Below are 14,455 nucleotides of genomic sequence, written 5' to 3'. Positions count from 1 at the left end.
GGCTGGATATGCTCCCAAGTAGGGAGTCTCATCAACAGCCTGGCTATTTTTGCACCAGCTGCAGCTTCTGGATTTGCCAAGATGCCAAATATCAACAATCAGTTTGGAGAAAACTACAAATAACTTGGAATTTTGGAAGATGACAATATAAAGCATACCTTTTAAAAGAAAAAGAAAAAAGAGTATTACCAAAGAGTTAAAAAGTTATAGTGAACAAACTTAAATGGTGGTGACATGGAAAAGCAATTAACATGTGGGCAGTTCCAGCTCTAAGATACAGAGCTGGCATTATTGATTGGAAACAAGAAGAATTAGAAGCAATAGATTGCAAAACTCATAACTGACTATCAAGAATGTCATGATAGAGTTGCAGCTATGTTGCACTAGAATGTTTGCAAGAAATATGAATTACCATCAGCAAGAAGTTCATGGGAACACAAACCAAACAAGATCATGAAGAATGATGCAACAAAAATTCTTCAGTACCTCTGACTGCAATCAGATCAACACCTGAAGCAAAGCACTCTGATATTAAAATTGTAGGAAAAAAGGAGAAATAGGGTTTGGATCATTGACACTGTAATCCCAGGAGACAGCAGAATAGAAAAGAAAGAACAGGAGAAGACCATGAAATTCCAAGACCTACTAACCAAGTTAGAGCGCCTCTGGGAGAAGAAAGTTACTAGTGTAGTAGTGCAAAGAAGTCTTAAGAAAAACCCAGACATTCTGGACATTGAGTAAATAATAACAGCTCAGCTCCAGAATCCTACAAAGATACCTCTGCATTTCCCAAGAACTTGGCTAGAACTCGAATTGCAGAACACCATCCACTATATCTGACTGTGGCAATTCATAATAATAATAGGGGGAAATTAGATATATCAAAACCTTCAACAATGTGTAATTGAGATTTTAAAATGTGTGTCCTTTTTTTCTTGGTGAAAACGTCTTTGTATCTGTTATCAAGGGTTCATCTCTCCTGCCTCAAGGTATCATCTTCTGCAGAACTTCAAAGGATGACTGTATTGCCGGGAGCACCTTGGCACAGCTTGTTTTATTGCAGGCAGTTGTCAACATCTGTTAATGCACATAAGAGCAGAGCAAATAATGCTGATTTTTATTAAATGGGAAAATAAATAATTCCATGCACATTATTTTTCATTTCTCTCTAAGTGTTCTGACACGTTGGCAGATGTATAAATATCATTTTCTGGCACAGCCATTTATTAAGAAACATTGCCTTGCATTTACCATTTTTTATATTTTTGCCTGTGTTTATGCATAACCACCTGAAAAGACTACAAAACCTATGATTCAGTGCCTAGAATTCCACAAATGAAAAGTTTCCCTCAGTCAATTGGGTTCTTACAGAAGGCCAGAGTCTTCCAATCTATGCCTGGTGGGATAAATCTGGACTCATTTAAATTAAACTAGGCAATATTGTAACTCCCAACACTATGTAGTACTGAACAGCTTATGAAGACCTGCTCTCAGTCCACAAAACATCTCCTATTTAATGCCTTTTTATCGATATACCAGTAACAATGAAAAATGCATATTATTTTGGAGGGACATTCAGTGTGATGAAACAGCTCTATATTCTTCATACCCAGTTACACAAAAGTTACAAAAAATATGTCCAGCTGTATGTCACTATAGATTCTGTAAATGCTATTCAAGCTTTTACTTTTAATACCAAGAAAAATCTGGAAACAAACTCTTGAAAAATGCCTCAAACAGGCAGTGGGTTTATATTGGGAAAATATTTAAGTTACTGGCTGTGAATGCTTTGCTTGTTCAGCCTTAGCAAGGTACTTATTAACTGTAGTATATTTTTATAGAGGAAGAAAACACCCCAACAATCATTTTTCGTAACATTGCGCAAGATTAGCTAACATGACATTGTGATTTTTGTTTGGGTGGGTTGAATCAGTGTTAATATGTAGTGCCAAATTTATGACACAAAATTAAAGGGCAATTTCTTGTCAAAATGACAAACTGAGCAAAAAGGTGTAATTAAATCTGGTTTACATGGGTATCTAATTCAGTATCCATGAGCAAAGGGGGGGGGGAATCTCACGCTCCGGATTGTCTTTAAATGACTATAAAAGCTTTTTGTGTTCTGCAAAACCTGCACATTTCACCTCCAGGCTGTGAGACTTGTTCTGTTACTCCTCGTGGAGCCAGGTGAGTTTGATTATAGAAATCCCTTATGGATAACTGGAAAAATAAAATAACAATTGTAATTATGCCTGTGTGCGCACGTGTGTATCTCTTTCTGTAGAGAAATAAGATCTTCTAACAGCACAAAGAGATAATTTAGGTGACTGCGTAAAGGATAGAAGCTCTAGCTCGATGACTTGCTTTGCACGTGGTTTCATCTGCTCCAGCAAGATAGTCCTTGCATTAATTTGAGATGATCACCATGATAATCCACTGAACACAGCTGGAGATTGTTGAAGTTCATTTTATGGGACAAAGAGGGATCAGTGTTGGTGTGGGTCCCCTAGGTTTTGTGGTTGAAATGAATTAACAGACAGTATTTGCTATGGCTGCCCTGACCTGGATAAACACAGGCTAGCCTGATCTCATCAGATCTTGGAAGCTAAGTGGGGTCGGCCCTGATCAGTATTTGGATGGGAGACCACCAAGGAATGCTGGGGCTGTGACACAGAGGCAAACCACCTCTGAACATCTCTTGCTTTGAAAACCCCATGGGGCCACCATAAGTCAGCTGTGACAGACAGACAGACAGACAGACAGACAAATAGATAGAGATGATAGATAGATAGATAGATAGATAGATAGATAGATAGATAGATAGATAGATAGATAGATAGATGATAGATAGATGATAGATAGATGATAGATGATAGATAGATAGATAGATAGATAGATAGATAGATAGATAGATAGAGATAGATAGATAGATAGATAGATAGATAGATAGATAGATAGATAGATAGATAGATGATAGATTAGACAGATGGATGGATGGATAGATGGATAGATAGATGATAGATAGATGATAGATAGATGATAGATAGATGATAGATAGATTAGATAGATGATGATGATAGATAGATAGATAGATAGATGATAGATAGATAGATAGATAGATGATAGATAGATAGATAGATAGATAGATAGATAGATAGATAGATAGATAGATAGATAGATAGATGATGGATGGATGGATGGATGATGGATGGATGATGGATGGATGATGGATGATAGATGATAGATGATAGATGATAGATAGATAGATAGATAGATAGATGATAGATAGATAGATGATAGATAGATACATAGATTAGATAGATAGATAGATAGATAGATAGATAGATAGATGATAGATAGATAGATAGATAGATAGATAGATAGATAGATAGATAGATAGATGATGGATGGATGGATGATGGATGGATGATGGATGGATGATGGATGATGGATGATGGATGATGGATAGATAGATAGATAGATAGATAGATAGATAGATAGATAGATAGATAGATAGATGATAGATAGATGATAGATAGATGATGGATGGATGGGCGGACAGATGATGGTTAATTATTGAATAGACTGAGATGTCTCCTACTGAATCTGGCTATGGTGCATCTAGTTCCATGTTCTTAACAGATCTTGAATGTCTCCAGCTGAGAAATGTCTCTCCCAGAACCTGCCACTTGAGGTCTATTCAACTGAAGATGTGTTGGGGAATGAATCTGGCACCTCCTGTATGCAAAGCAGATGCTCTGACACTGAGCCACAGCCCTCCCCCAAAAGTTCTTACAGCAAGTCAGTCCTTTGACTCACCTTTCTCAGTGGTGTCTTCTCTGGCAGGCAGCAGACGACTGCAGGAAGATAAGAAAGTTTCCTGTCCCTCGAGCCAGTGGTCCTTTTTATCTGCCAGTGATTGGATCTTGAGATGCTACTGAAGCAGTATTATACTGAGCCCATCTAGCTCAGAATTGTCTACTTGAACTGCCAGCAAGTCTGTAGTTTCTCAGGTAGACAGCAGTCTTTCCCCAAAGCCTGCTGCTTTTAACTGAAGATGCCCCAACTTGAAACCGTGATGTTCTACTTGTAAAACAATACATAACAGCATAGGCACCTGTCCTGTAAGATAGACTATTATCAAAATATGTGCTGTTACCACTAAGCCACAACCTCTCCTCAACAGAATATAGTTCACTATTTTTCACCCTGGTTGATGGTGACTCTATAGGGACTTGGGCAGAGAGGGCTGTTTCCTACTGCTCACTTCTGACGATTCTTTAGGTAGAAATCCCGGGTATCTGAAGAAGTGAGCAGAGACCAGGAAAGCTCATAGGCTGGATCTGAAGAAGTGAGCAGTGACCCACAAAAGCTCATAGCCTGCCACATATTTTGTTAGCCTTTCATTGTATTTATTTATATTTTATTTAATTAATTTATATCCCGCCCTCCCTGCCGAGGCGGGCTCAGGGCGGCTTACAAGCAATTCAATATACAGTTAAATAGAGTAAAAATACAATAAAACTTAGTATAAACTTATAATTTACATTAAGATAACAGTCAATTAAAAACAGATGTATAAAACGCTGGAACACACCCAAGTAACAAGCGGAGCAGTTCTTATAAACATGGTTTAGGTGACTGTTAGATCATAGAATCATAGAATGTTAGAGTTGAAAGAGACCTTGCAGGTCATCTAGTCCGACCCCCTGCACTCTGCAGGACCATAGCCGAAAGAGAGCCCTACATACCTACATACCTGCAACATATTTGAAAGACAGTCATCCAGCTTCCACTTGAAAACGTCCATCAAAGGAGCATCCACCACCTCCCGAGGCAGATTGTTCCACTGCTCAACCACTCTTACAGTTAGGAAGTTTCTCCTGATACTTAGCCGGTAATGACTCCCTTGTAATTTCCACCCATTAGATCGAGTCTTGCAATCCAGAGCAAGAGAGAATAGATCTGCTTCATCTTCTACATGACAGCCCTTCAAATACTTGAAGACTGCAATCATGTCCCCTCTAAGCCTTCTCTTTCCCAGGCTAAACAGACCCAACCCTTTCAGCCTTTCCTCATAAGACTTGGATTCCAACCCTCTCACCATCCTGGTTGCCCTCCTCTGGACACACTCGAGCTTGTCAACATCCTTCCTAAAATGTGGTGCCCAAAACTGGACACATGACTCCAGGTGAGGCCTGACCATGGCAGAATAGAGTGGAACTACCACCTCCTGTGATCTGGACACAAGGCTTCTGTTAATGCATCCTAATATTGCATTCGCTTTCTTCGCAGCCACATCGCACTGCAGGCTCATGTTTAGCTTGTGATCAACCAGAACACCTAGATCCCTTTCACATGTGCTGGTGTCGAGCCAAGTCCCTCCCATTCTATATCAGTGCCTTTGATTTTTTGTACCTAAGTGTAGGACTTTGCACTTCTCTCTAGTGAAATCCATTTTATTTGTCTCAGCCCACTGTTCCAGCCTATCTAGATCATTTTGAATCCTGACTCTATCTTCTTCAGAATTGGCAATCCCACCCAGCTTTGTGTCATCTGCAAATTTGATAAGCATCCCCTCTATGTCTTCCTCCAGGTCATTTATAAAAACATTGAACAAGTACAGTTCCTGTTTATTATGCGGTGAGCACAGGTCAGGATTTCAGTGGTAGGACTCAGGTTACAGGCTGGAAAGCCAGTGTGCTGGTCAGTGCTCCCTCTAAGCTGAGTTAGTGTGAGCTAGCTCACAGTTTTTTAGCCTCCGGCTCACACATTCTTGTCTTATCTCAGGAAGGAGTGCCCCAGAGCAAACTAATTTATGCAGTAGCCCAATCGCTCGCTCACAACTTTAATGCCAGTAGCTCACAAGGCAGAAGTTTTGCTCACAAGACTCCACAGCTTAGAGGGAACATTGGTGCTAGTGGACTCTTGCTCTTTTCTACTGAGATTTTCCATATATGAAACCCAATGAAGCTGCCATCAGGCCACTGGTTCGTAAAGGTCATTATTGTCTAAGACCGCCAGTAGCTCTCTAGGGCCTCAGGGTGAGGTCTTTCACAACATCTCCTACCCAATCCTTTTAACTGAAAATGCCAAGGATTGAACTTGGGACCTTTGGCATGACAAGCAGATGTTCTACAACTAAGCCACAGCACCTTATTTGGCTGTTCCCCTAATACTATCCAGTGCCAAGCTTCTGCTGCATTCTTAGTGGATCTTTCCTTTGTTTATTAATCTGTGTATTTAGTTAACAAATTTATGTGAAACTGGCTAAGTCAAATTATCAAAAGGGTCTACAATATAGTCCAAATTCAACCAGGTGAAGAATGGTAAAATACAACATCGCAAACAGCCCACCAAAAGTTGTAAGATAATTACCAATGTTTATTATACAAAACTTTTGGGGGGAAAGGAGGAAGGGGGAGGGAGGAAGAGGAGGAAGAAAAGGAGGTGAAGGAGGAGGAGGAGGAGGAGAAGAAGAAAAGCAAACAGCCCTCCAAAAGTTTGGACCAGCAGGAAAAACTAACCAATTAACCAGCTTACAACCAAACTAGTAAAATAGCCTTGGGAACTTTGTAAACAAATGAAAATGATGGCTATAACATGCACTGAATTCCTGGGACAGAGAGGGTTAGTGGTTTATAAAAAACATTGCTGGTGGGGATGCCCACTAATTAAAATTTTTTGGGTAAGAATACTTAAAGAAATTTCTAATATCACAGGCTGTAGGTTACCTAACACTCCAGAGTCAGTTCTATTAAATCAATGGTCGAGTCTTTCCTTATCCAAGCAGAAGATAGAGATGTTAACATTGCTACTTTATGTGGCCAAAACTAGTCTAGTGCAGAGATGGAATCAATCAAATGTTCCCACAACTAAAATATGGATTGCTAAAGTCTGGGATGTTATAGTAGCAGACAAACTTGCAACCCAAATAGCAATAGCACAAACACCAAATAAGCCAAACAATTTTGTAGAAAAATTGAATTCTTTTTTTTACTATATTTCAAATGGAGAAAATAGTTTATACGATATTCCTGATAAGTATACAAAATGTGCATTTTACTAAGATACAGGGAGATGGATGTAATGTTTTGGAATCCTCACTTGTATCACTCCATTAGCTCGCAATGTTAAGCTTTGAGCCGACGAAGGCTCCTCTGAACCAACATATGATTGGTCGCCCTGTAACAGCGACCAATCAGGTTAACGCACAGTCCCCGAGCGGGAAGAACTGCTATTGGTCTTTATCTAAGCAACCTTATTGGTTGATTATTGTAAATAGGTGTGGCTATGTTAGCCTGGGAATGTTTAAAAGGAGCCTAGCTCCCAATGTTAAACTGTTCTGGTTTTGAATGCGTTTGAGTGTTTGTTCGCTACTTCAATAAAGCTGAAATCACTTGCTGAAACCACTCTCCGAGTCTTTGTTAGTACGATCTAACAATGGAAATGTTTAAATGTATATTAGTGCTACCTATTAGCAATTGCAGCATGTTGTAAAGGTTATAGACAGTTGGTTATATTTTGTAGTGGAATATTTTGCATTATAACATTAATGATTCTGATGTTATATAGTTATTGTTAGGTTTATAAAATAAAAAACAATTATGAATAAAAAAATAAAAATAAAACTAATATCTTTTGTCTCTGTCAGGATTTGCTGAAAAGATGTCTTCCCAACAAACACATTACCCAACTAACCAGCCATCCTGCACAGGCAGCTCAACAACGGGCCCACCAAAGAAGACCTCTGACCAAGGCTCACCCAGTTGTGGGTCACCTCAAAGTCAACAGAAGAAGCAGCCTCCTCCACAGTGCCCACAAGCGCCTAAATAACATCTCCTGAGGAAAAGAAGAGAAGGGTAATAGCCGAGCTGAAGTCTAAATGAAGACCTCCCACTTCTCTTCTTTTGTTTTTGCCCTGGGTTACATCGCTGAAAGTGCTCGCGTGCAAATTCTATGACTACCGCTTTCTCTTTGATAATGTGTTCCTTTGGTTTGTCAAATGTTAAGTAACAAAAAAAATAGACACACTTTAAGCTGTCATTATTTTTAGACAGGGCGTTGAGTTACTTACGAGTGCTCTCCAAGAAAATAACACCTCAGGACATTTCTTCAGAAAATTAGTAACATCATATCTCCGAAATGTTTCTTTAATGAAGTATTATTCATTTTTTTGGGGGGGGATATTTGGGTTTGTGGTAAAAAATATAAACTGGGGCACAGCTTCCTTCAACCAAAGAAGTATTGCTGATTTTGGCCATGGGAAGGGCAGGGGCTTAGAGGTAGAAAATCTGCTTGACATACAGAAGGTCACAGGTTCAATCCCAGGCATCTCCGGTTAAGAGGATCAGGACGTAGGTGATGTGAAAGACCCCTATCCGAGACATGGGAGAGCTGCAGCCAATCTAAGTAGATGATACTGATTCTGATGGACCAAGGGTCTGATAAGGCATGCCATGTCATGTCATCTAACTCGTTATATGATGAGGGAGTCCAGGGCTCTTTTTGTAGAAAAAGTCCAGCAGGAACTCATTAACATAATAGGCCACACCCAACACCAGAAACCTATTAGCACATTAGGCCACACCCCTGCCAGCACAGCTCATTAGCACATTAGGATGCACCCCCATGTTACCAGAAGTGTGGTCATCCAGCCACACCCACCTTTTGCTTCTTATTCTGTTTACCTTGTTTGTTGTCGAAACCCAGGGCCTTTTTTTGTAGCAGGAACTCCTTTGCATGTTAGGCCACACACCCCTAATGTAGCCAATCCTAATGTGTTTCTGCTGTTGGGTGTGACGTATTATGCTAATGAGGTTCCTGCTGGGTGTGGCCAACTTGGGAGCCAGCTGGAACTCCGTTCCTGTGCGTTCCTGCCCAAAAATAGCCCTGAGGGAGTCTCAATCAGTTCTGACTCTTATTTCTTAACCCAACCATGTCATACGTAACTTCAGGTTTGCTGGGTGAGATGTAACAGTTTCAACTTTCCTTTGCTTCATCTGTCAAATGGGCTCCATGTGTCACTTCCACACACAGCACAACACAAGACCACTTTCATATGCACACACACACACAGTACACAGACACTATCATTTGAAGCAAAGATACATGCAAAATCAACCTTGAGTGGTTTCAAGCAAGAATTTGACATTTACGCATGATGTCCTAGTGGTTCAATGAATTTCATCTACAGTCCACTGTGTATCTTGATATCTCCCAAGAACATCATAAAAGCATTGAGTTGGAAGAGAGCTCCAGGGTCACCTAGTCCAACCCCCTGCACAATGCTGGGAATTCACAAATACCTCCCCCCAAAACACACCTCCAGTGACCCCTGTTCCAGGTCCAAGAAGATGGCAAAAAAGCCCCAGGATTACTGGCCAATAGGCCTGGAGAAAAATTGCTGCAAGACCCCAAAGTGGTGATCAGCATTTCCTTGGGTGTGTAAGAAAGGGCTATGAGAACTAGAAGAAGAGATTGGATTTATACTCCACCCTTGACTACCCAATGGAGTCTTAGAGCAATTTACAATCTCTTCCCCTTCCCACAAAAGACAGCCTGTGAGATAGGTGGGGCTGAGAGAGCTCTCTCGAGAACTGCCCTTGAGAGAACAGCTCTGACAGAACTTATGACTGACCCATGGTCACACCAGCAGGTGCAAGTGGAGGAGTGGGGAATCAAACCTGGTTCTCCCAGATTAGAGTCCGCATTCTTAATCACTACACCAAACTAAGTACTGATGCAACCCTTCCTGCCCTCCTTCTCATCATAAGAACATAAGAACAACCCTACTGCATCAGATCAGTGGTCCATCTTGCCCAGCATCCTGTCACATACAGTGGCCATCCAGTTCCTCTGTTGTCACTTCCTTTGCTCTGGTATTCAGAGATTTACTGCCCCTGAATGTGAAGATTCCTTTCCGTCACTATGGCTGGTAACCACTGATAGACCTCTCCTTTACACATCTGTCTAATCCCCCTTTAAAGCCATGTATGCCTCTGACCATTACTACATCACAAACATCCTCTGGCAGTGAACAACACATTTTAATCACTGTGTAAGGAAGTTATTTCCTCTTGTCCATTCTGAATCTACTGCCTATCAGCTTCATCAGAAGCCCTCAAGTTCTAGTGTTTTGGGCGAGAGAGAGAAAAAAGTTTGGTCTTGAGGCTTTAAACGAAAAGGCCTTTAATCAGAGAGCCAGTTTGGTGTAGTGGTTAAGTGTGTGGACTCTAATCTGGGAGAACCGGGTTTGATTCCCCACTCCTCCACTCTCACCTGTCTGGATGACCTTGGGCAAGCCATAGTTCTGATAAGAGCTGTCCTTGAAAAAGAGCAGTTTCTGTCAAGAGCTCTCTCAGCCCCACCTACCTCACAGGGTGTCTGTTGTGGGTAGGGGAAGGGAAAGGAGTTTGTAAGCCGCTCTGAAACACCTTTGGGTAGTGAAGGGCGGGGCATAAATCCAATCTCTTCTCTTCTACTTCTTCTTCAGAATGCTTCCATCAGACAAGGTACTCCCATGTGAGAGAGTCCAAGAACATTCCTGATAGATCAAGGGACCCTGCTTTGATATCAAGCTGGATCATTTATCCAGAATTCTGTCAACCAAGTCAAGGGTTTGGAAAAAAGCTTTGGAAAAAGAGCAGAAAAGGGCAACTCAAATGATAAAAGGGTTGGAACACTTTCCCTATGAGGAAAGGTTAAAGCGCTTAGGGCTCTTTAGCTTGGAGAAAAGACGACTGAGGGGTGACATGATCGAGGTTTATAAGATTATGCATGGGAAAGAGCAGGTAGAGAAAGAGGTACTTTTCTCCCTTTCTCACAATACAAGAACTCATGGGCACTCCATGAAACTGCAGAGCGGTCGGGTTAGAACGGATAAAAGGAAGTACTTCTTCACCCAAAGAGTGATTACCACATGGAATTCACTGCCACAGGAAGTGGTGGCGGCTACAGGCATGGACGGCTTCAAAAGGGAATTAGATAAGCATATGGAGCAGAGGTCCATCAGTGGCTATGAGCCACAAGGTATAGATAGGGACACTGGGGCAAGTGATGCTTTGTCTTCTTGATGCTTGGGGGGGGGGTCAACAGGGGGAGGGCTTCTAATGTCCTGGCCCCTCCTGATGGCACTGGTATTTCTGGTCACTGTGTGACACAGAGTGTTGGACTGGATGGGCCTTTGGCCTGATCCAACATTGGCGGCTCTTATGTTCTTATGTTCTTAAGGGTTGTGCGAGGCTGGGGTTGCCAACATCCAGGTGGGGTCTGGAGAGCTCCTACTATTACAATAGTTCCTCAGACTACACAGATTTATAGCCCACCCTTCCCACAAGCAAGCTAGGGGGAAGTAACATCCTTTTAAAAGAAGGAGGAGGAGGAAGAGGAGGACGAGGAGGAGATTGGATTTATACCCTGCCCCTCACTACTCGAAGGAGTCTCAGAGCGGCTTACACTCTCCTTTCCATTCCCCTCCCCACAACAAACACCCAGTGAGGTAGGTGGGGCTGAGAGAGCTCTTTCGAGGACCAACCATTCCCTTCTGGGGAACCATTGTTGCCAATCTCCAGGTGAGGGCTGGAGATCACTCAGAATTACAACTGTTCTTTAGGTAGCAGAGATCAGTTCCTCTGGAGAAAATGGTGGACTCAGTGTCATTATACCCTGCTGAGGTCACCACAGCAAATTGACACTGAGTGTCCAAGGCCGGGGCACCCACCCAGAGCCTCTTTCTAGAGGCCGTTGTATTTATTTCCACAGTGGGCCTTTTTCCTAGTACAAACATATACAAAAAGTACAGTAGTCGTTAAGAGCGGCGGACTCTAATTTGGAGAACTGGGTTTGACTCCCCACTCCTCCACATGAAGCCAGCTGGGTGACCTTGGGTCAGTCGCAGTTCTCTCAGAGCTGTTCTCTCAAGAGCAGTTCTCTCAGAGCTCTCCCAGCCCCACCTACCTCAGAGGGTGTCTGTTGTGGGGAGAGGAAAGGAAGGAGATTGGAAGCCGCACTGAGACACTGAGTGAAGGGCGGGGTATAAATCCAACTTCTTCTTCTTTTGCCTTTTCTTTAAAATGTCCATTGGGAACGACATGATTACTTCTGATTAAAGATCTTCGTCATTGTGACCATTTCAAGCCATGAGAAACACAGAAAGACTGGTAGACAGGAAGTGGCTTCATCAAGGAGGAAATTCACGGTAGCATTGGAAAAAGTGCTTCTGTTGATGATGCTTAGGTATGTTAAGCAGCTGATGGCTACAAGCCTGAAATATGATACTATCTTTTTTACTCCAAGGAGAACATAAATGGAAAATCCCTTTGATATTTCAGAGCTTCAGCATAAAACTGCAGTAGCTTACGTGCTCGCAATAGCATGCGGTTCAACAAGACAGAAGAGATGGATTAAATAAACAGATCCTGGTGTAGAAAGGATGGGGAAATGAACAATCCCTGGGTGGGTACATTTTTGATGAGTCAGAATTCTGAGTGAGTCATCAAATCAATTGAGAGGAAGCAGAGGAAGCAAAGAGTATTCCAAAGGCAATCTTACTGGATCCAGGGAATGCTGTTGATGTTGTTTACCCAGGGAAATGGGTGGACCGTAAGTTAAATATGAGCAACCAATGTGATGCAGCAACAAAAAAGGCTAACGCGATCTTGGGGTGTATCAACAGAGGCATATCCAATGTTCCCTCTAAGCTGTGGAGTTTTGTGAGCAAAAATTCTGCTTTGTGAGCTCCCGGCATTAATGTTGTGAGTGAACAATTTGGCTACTGCATAGATTAGTTTGCTCTGGAGCCATCCTCCCTGAGCGAAGTCAAAAATGTGTGAGCCGCAGGCTAAAAAACTGTGAGCTAGCTCACACTAATTCACCTTAGAGGGAACACTGGGCATATCATCCAAACTGCAGGATGTCATAGTCCCGCTGTACACTGCATTGGTCAGGCCTCACATGGAGTCTTGTGTGCTGTTCCAGAGGACTCACTTCAAAAAGGGTGTGGACAGAATGGAACGGGGTGCAGAGGAGAGTGATGAGGAAGATCGGGGGCCTGGAGACCAAGAAGCCCTAGTAGGAAAGGCTGATGAGGGACTTGGGGATGTTCAGTCTGGAGAAGAGGAGGTTGAAGGGGGACAGGATGGCTCTCTCTTTAAGGATTTGAAGGGCTGTCCCTTAGAGGAGGGCAGGGAGCTGTCCCTGTTGGCAGCAGAGGAGAGGACTCACAAGAATAAATTTAAATTAAGGGTGGGAAGGAAAAACTTTTTTTTACAGTTATTAGCAGTCTTTAATCAGCGGCTGGACAAACACTGGTCAGGGGTGCTCTAGATAGCCTGTATGGTCCCCTCCAACCCTGTGATACTAGGATTCTGTGATTCTAGACTGAATGTCCTTGGAATTTGCCCCTTGAACATAAGAGACGCCAATGTTGGATCAGGCCAAAGGCCCATCCAGTCCAACACTCTGTGTCACACAGTGGCCAGAAATACCAGTGCCATTAGGAGGTCCACCAGTGGGGCCAGGACATTAGAAGCCCTCCCACTGTTGACCCCCCCCCCCAAGCACCAAGAAGACAGAGCATCACTTGCGCCAGAGCCCCTATCTATACCTTGTGGCTCATAGCCACTGATCGACCTCTGCTCCATATGCTTATCTAATTCCCTTTTGAAGCCGTCCATGCTTGTAGCCGCCCCCACTTCCTGTGGCAGTGAATTCCTGTGGCAGTGAAGCCCCTTGGCTTTGGAAAACCTCACAGGTTCAACATCCTGAAGGTCGAGCAATGCCAGTTCCAAATGTTATGGGCATTTGGGGCAAGTTGTCCAGAGTGGCTCCCCTTCCGGGTGCAGGCACACCATCTCCTTACCTTAAACAAAAAATAAAAGCTCAACTGTCTCTGAAAATCAGCCACTCATGAAGGAATGGTGTGCCTTAAACACTAACAACATGTCCTCCCCAACATTTTGGTGGATGTCTTAACAACTGTTATCTATCGATGCACCCCATGCCATTAAATGACTCACTGTCTCTTATTACATAATGAATCTTGGTGCTTGCTGTTCGTAACTGTCTCGGAGATGGCATGGCTTGTGATGACTATAATGTAAACTTGGGGGGGGGGGATAAATTGTGCACATGAAAGACATGCATAGTCATCACTTATTAACAGTGCAATCCTAAACAGACTTACGCTCTTCTAAATCTGTTCAAGTAAACAGGATTAGAAGGGTGTAAGCCTGTTTATTTTACTTTGTTTTGTTTTATTTCTTTATTTTACAAAATGTATACCCAGTCTTTCTGCTCTTACAAGGGCCACCAAGACAGCTAACAAATTATTTATTTATTTATTGGGTTTCTATCCTGCCCTCCCCACGAACGGGCTCAGGGCAGCTTACATTTAAAGGCACTATGTGCCAGAGTACATAAAACCTATAAAACAAGATAAAACAAGCATATCATT

General features: G+C 42.4%; 1 long non-coding RNA gene across 1 annotated transcript; it reads left to right on the top strand.

The window, feature by feature from the left end:
- The first annotated feature begins 2,100 nt into the window (after window positions 1-2,100).
- Window positions 2,101-8,157, top strand: LOC107109572. The gene is made up of 2 exons (XR_001482481.1): window positions 2,101-2,187; window positions 7,655-8,157. It is a non-coding gene; the product is annotated as an uncharacterized LOC107109572 (long non-coding RNA).
- Window positions 8,158-14,455: the final 6,298 nt, after the last annotated feature.

This window comes from Gekko japonicus, unplaced genomic scaffold (assembly GCF_001447785.1).
Source record: "Gekko japonicus isolate JY-2015 unplaced genomic scaffold, Gekko_japonicus_V1.1 scaffold1184, whole genome shotgun sequence".
In the NCBI taxonomy this organism is placed as follows: domain Eukaryota; kingdom Metazoa; phylum Chordata; class Lepidosauria; order Squamata; family Gekkonidae; genus Gekko; species Gekko japonicus.
Note: the sequence above shows the minus strand (reverse complement) of the source record. Positions and strands in the feature narration are given on the sequence as shown.